Source organism: Palaemon carinicauda, chromosome 34, assembly GCF_036898095.1.
Source record: "Palaemon carinicauda isolate YSFRI2023 chromosome 34, ASM3689809v2, whole genome shotgun sequence".
Lineage (NCBI taxonomy): Eukaryota > Metazoa > Arthropoda > Malacostraca > Decapoda > Palaemonidae > Palaemon > Palaemon carinicauda.
In genome coordinates this window covers 60757526-60764141 of record NC_090758.1, presented here as the reverse complement: position 1 = coordinate 60764141, position 6616 = coordinate 60757526, and positions in this window count along the sequence as shown.

Here is a 6616-nt window from a genome sequence, read left to right as displayed (position 1 = left end):
AGTATATTACATAAAAACAATTTTAAAGGGAGTGATATTTATTTAACAATATCAATGAAAAAAGTATTAATTTTGTTAAGTGAGAAAATAGATTTCTCCAGGCAACATTTCCTTCCACGCAAGTTGCCAGCTAATCCCTTATCAATCGTTATTGAGAAAACCCTCTGAAACGTCGCGTCGTAAGCCCAAATATTTACTCTGGACCATTAGTAGGATTAGTCTGCGGACGTTCCTCTCCCTGAAATGCCTTCAGCGTTTTCATCAGGGTACAATAGACCTTCTAAATATAATTATATATATATATATATATATATATATATATATATATATATATATATATATATATATATATATATATATATATATATATATATGTATATATATATATATATATATATATATATATATATATATATATATATACATATATATTCGTGTGATGATATATGTGTGTGCATGCATTGGCCTTTGCAAGTAAACAATACATAATTGAAAACACTAAAAAGAACTTAGATCTCTCTCTCTCTCTCTCTCTCTCTCTCTCTCTCTCTCTCTCTCTCTCTCTCTCTCTCTCTCTCTGCCAATTTGGCGTTGGTATATAGTAGCCTAAATCGTTTTTACTTAAATATAACCTTTTGATGTATTTGGCAAATAATACAGAAAATGGAGATCAATTTTTGTCTGTATGGATAACTATAAAAATAAGAAAGAAGTATATTAGTAACATAATGATAAAACCCACAAAATGAAAAATACTGCCTAACGCATTGTCATTAAACTCCAATATAAATATAATGAAAAAATGACATTCTATTCCGGCACGCATCACAACCTGGAATATCGAAAACGATGGGATGAACAATTTCTCCATGTCCCTTTCGCTGTAGAATAACACTGATATATGAAGGTTGACAATGAGTCTCTTTCTCTTCTGAAAGATTAGGGACAGAACATAGCTTTCGTTTGAATTCCATCTCCTTTTTCGTATAAAATTTAGTTTAGTAGTGATAATTCTGGGTAAGATAAAACAAAGTTGCTACTAAAACACTTTTAAATAGGTTTAGTAGTAATAATTTTGAGTACAATAAAAGTATTTTGGAATTATAAGCAAAGCTGTAAATAGGTTTTTACCTCAAATACATGTATTCATGATTGTGTGCGTTGCTACTTATTTGAAATCTGGTCTACTTGTTGTTTTGAATAGCAACCTCGCTAATATGGCTTCAATTCCCTTTCATTTAGGATGGAATAGGGGATAGATAAGTTGTAACGAGCAATTTGAGCAGTCCGGTTCACATATAGTTGGGCTTGTACGGAACTTGGTGTACTAGGAAACTCCATAATAAAACTTTAGCTAAAGATCAATTTAGTATTATTATTATTATTATTATTATTATTATTATTATTATTATTATTATTAATTGCTCAGCTACAACCCTAGTTGAAAAGGCAGAATGCTATAAGCCCAGGGGCTCCAACAGGGAAAATAGCCCACTGAGGAAAGGAAACAAGGAAAAATTAAATATTACAAGAATAATAAAATAGATATCTCCTATGTAAACTAAAGAAACTTTAACAACACATGAGGAAGAGAAATTAGATAGAATAGTGTGCCCCAGTGTACCCTCAAGCAAGAGAACTGTAACCCAAGTAGGACCAGAATGAACTTCAGTTGTAAAATAGTAATTAGACATTTTCTGGTAATGTATGTGTTTTGATTCATATGTAACTAGGTTAAGCTGTAGCCATGTCTGTAGATATCTTCCAGAGTTTCAATCAAAATTTTATTTGTTGTATAATTACAGATGTAAGTGTGGTGACAGGGATAGGTATTATTTTTTAATTAAGAATAAGTTCCTTTACATGTAGATGAAGATATATATGACTAGGTTGATTGACAACCTTCACAGTAAAGTTTTAGATAAAGCTCACTCATATTAGATGGTGCAGGACATATAAGAACTTCAAATAAAAAGGGATGCATATATATTAATTGACATTATAAATTCACGTACTAAAATATAGCCAGGTTTATATCTACTCGGCTTGACTATGAGCTGTAAATATGTTTTCGATTAAGGTGGGATATATGAGATTGACCACGACCCAAAACTAGTTCAAATACTTGGTTTGATCGGTAACTAATATATATATATATATATATATATATATATATATATATATATATATATATATATATATATATATATATATATATATATATATATATATATATAAATATATATATATATATATATTTATATATATATATATATATATATATATATATATAAATATATATATATATATATATATTTATATATATATATATATATATATATATATATATATATATATATATATATATATATATATATATATATATATATATATATATATATATAATGTCCAATTACAAAAAGATAGGGATTGATTTATGTTTTTTGGATAAAAAAAAAGTTTAAGCAGTAAAATATATATATTAAATTGCATTGAAAATATGACTGGAGCATGGAAGGTGACAAAAAAATCATTCCAAGGACCAATTAAAAGTTTAAATAAATGGTGATTAATATATTCTAATCTAGATAAGACAAAATTAATAAAATACACATCTTAATTTTCATGGAAAATAAGATTAAAATATGGTTAAGTGACATAAATAAAGACATTCAAAGCAAATTGTTGATGGACTTTAAATTTTCTTGAGATTTTTTTTATATGTATTCTATAAATTTAACAGGTTAAACATACAAATGAGGTCAACAGCTAATTTTACCTTAAAATACATTAAAATATGGCCTTAAATTGAATAATAAAATGGTTAATTTTATTAGAGGAATTGTGATTTATCAACTAAATGAGTCAAACTTCAACAGTTTAAACAGAAATTGTGTCATATGTCCATTTTAACATAAAATAGATCAAAATCTGTAAATAAAATCAAACAGTTGTCAGAATATTTTTATTCTATAAAATGTTTTATGAAAATTACTTTATAACTATGAAAAGATAACGCGTTCAACATAGAAATGAAATCATATGCCCATTTAAACATTAAATAAATAGTAATCTGACATAGAATGTGAATATAAGCATTCAGTCAACATATAATTTAGTTTATACAGCGATTTACCATCGACAATTAGGTCCCTCCAGCCAGGTTTTGGGTAAAAGAGAAAATTTGCGTCTTGTAAAATTGAATGCTTCACTTCCCTGGACGAAATGAAAACTTTGTTTAGGAGAGAAAGTTCTTGAAATCACCTTCGCAAATGGCTTTATTTTCCTTTTTTTCTTATTATTCTTTGCTCTAAAGTACAATTAGGGTGTTGGAAGTTCTTTATTTCAAAGGATTCGAATGTCTTTCCATTACTTTGGTTCCATGGCCAACATTTTATTCTTTTTTACTTTTCTGGTTATCAATGTTTTTTTTTTCATAAAGATATATTTTTCTATATTCTTATTCAAAACTACATTAGTTTATTTATTCAATTCATATATATTTTTGAATTTGTTTATTATTTGTTGTTAATCACAAATGGTTAATTGATTTTTCAGACTTTAGACATTTGAGTTCAATAAGTTTAAGTTAGGAATATATCGATGTCAACTGAAGTAAACTGATTCATGAAGTTATTATCTAATAACGTGTTCAACAGGTCTACTACTACTACTACTACTACTACTAATACTACTACTACTGCTGCTGCTGCTGCTGCTGCTGCTACTACTACTATTACTAATACTACTACTGCTACTGCTACTATAAAATTATGGGCAATAATAATAATAATAATAATAATAATAATAATAATAATAATAAGGATATTACTATTATTATCAAAATAATGATAATAATAAAGGGATAACATTATTATCTCGGTAGTAGACCCTCTTTTATGCAGGTTTTATTAAAAGTGATTGCTGCCTCAGTAGCGTTAATCTTGTAATTAACTTTTTCTATTGTGTGCATGTATAAGGTCCACCATCAACAATAGTCCAGGCAATAACAACTATGACAGGACTGATATAGCCGAAGGTCGAAACAGGGATTATCTCCTGACAGAACCAGAGTCAATAATCCCACCAAACATCCCGGCGAGGCAGAGGCCACCACCCAATAGGATTAACGGTCTCCACCCTAGGGGGGTTCTTAACCACTGAAGATGGAATCTCGAAGCAGGACTCCGTATATAAGCCATCAAAATACACCTACATTTCAGTTCACTCTTGACAATGAGCAGAAAACCTTCTCACTGCTCGAAACCGGTTGAGTCGAAGGATGTGTTAAACTTAACTCCAAGTAATTTATAATTTTTTGTACAAAAGTGACCATTACTTTGTGTGCACTAACATTGTGATAGTGTTTTATACTTTGTACATATTATCTGTACTTTTACAATGTGTTGTGATATATTAAAGACAAATTGTGAATGATATGGTCTTCATCACCTTCCTATTGATATGTCCCTTTCCCAGTTACTGACGGATTGTTCAAATGAAGAGAAAAAGATAATAAGAACAATAGAAAAAGTTAATTATAAGATTAACGCCACTGAGGCAGCAATCTCTTTTAATAAAACATTATTATTATTATTATTATTATTATTATTATTATTATTATTATTAATATTATTATTATTATTATTATTATTATTATTATTATTATTATTATTATTATTATTATTATAATCCCTCTCCGAGAATATCAGATCATTAACCTAAAACATAATCAGAAATGTAACTTTCAGTTGAATGTTACCAAGGAATTAATTCGTAGTCAGGAAAAACAGCTGGCAATTAGCTTCTATAATTACCTCCAAATAACCATGTGATAGCCAAGGTGGGGAGAGAGTTAGAAGCTCATTAAGACCAAATGTTGGCAGCGACTATCAGAGGATATTATCTTAGGGACTCGGGCAAATGACAGCACAGTTAATATGGAAGATATTGACAGAAATTAGAAATTACATACATATGAATAGTTTTAATTATATTGGTCATAAATGAAGTCATATGAAGTGTTATGGTTTATGGAGGTAATAATGATTTTTATTTTTTAGTTTTTTTTTTGGATTGAAGAGAATATTGGTGGTGAGAAAAATACTACACACACACAAAGCTTCAACTCTTCCCTACCCTTCCCCTTTCTTAGTTACAACAAGCTATTTTGGGTAATTTATTAGCGATTATTGTTATCAAAGTAGTTGCATGTCAGCGTGATATGGGATACACACACACACAAACACAGAAACACACAAACACACACACACACACAAACACACACACACACACATAATATATATATATATATATATATATATATATATATATATATATATATATATATATATATATATATATATATATATATAGATATAAATTATATATACACACACACACACTCATATATATATATATATATATATATATATATATATATATATATATATATATATATATATATATATAGATATAGATATAGAAATAGATATATAGATATAAATTATATATACACGCAATAAACGCAATTTATTTCACATGCGAGATGATTATTATTATTGTGGAGTATTTATTTTTGCGTTATTTTATTTTTTGTTTTTCGCCAAATCTTGTGAGAGAGAGAGAGAGAGAGAGAGAGAGAGAGAGAGAGAGAGAGAGAGAGAGAGATTGTGTTAGCAAGCGAAAGTAGTTAGTGTATCGATCTTTGTGGTGAGAAAGACTGTTGGTATAAATGAGATTGTTTGTTTATGTTTTTAGTTAGGTTACGACAGTGGTGAATGTCTTGGGTGAATGCTTTTTTTATTTGACTGCAGCAAGAGGCAGTAGTGAGTGCTGGATTTACGATTTGACTATTATTTATTACCAGCGTGGAAGTGAGGGTTTATATTATAAGCCGTGATTCCTCCTTGGTGAGGCTAACTCCTTTGGAGAGTTACTTTTTGAAAGTGGATTTACTGTTGATGACCTGGCCTGGAACTGATTTTGTTTGGACTGTTGTATTTGATTGCTGAACTGTTGATGACCTAGGCCTGTGAATTGAGATTACTGATACTGATGATGTTTATGATGATGATGATGGTGATGATGATTATGATTATAACGACCACCCCAATCACCGAGGCAGTTATGGCAAATTGCCACCCACCGGACTGTTGATCACAGAGCTGTCTTAGTGTGTACTGTGCCGTAAAGACAGTTCGGCTTTCTGTGAACGAGTGTTGGTCTCGTAAGATTATATATACACACATCTATTTTTGGTGTTGGTGGTGTGCGGGTAATGTTAAGTTTTGATAGTTTCTTTTGGTTTATATGAATTGTGTTTTGGTTATTATATATATAGTATTAAGTTTTGATTAGTTTTAATTGTTTATTTTGATTGCGGATAGTTTATGATTTATTTTAGTTCAAGAAATATAGTTTTAAGGATATGTTTTGTTTCAATTTTCCTTCTGTCCAAGAGTCTGGTTGATAAAGTAAGGGGAAAGTTTGTGTTGTGGGACAATTGTCAGTTAGAGTGATTCAAGGGTGTGGGGGTTGTTTTGCAACATCCCGCCACATTATTATTATTATTATTATTATTATTATCATTATTATTATTATTATTATTATTATT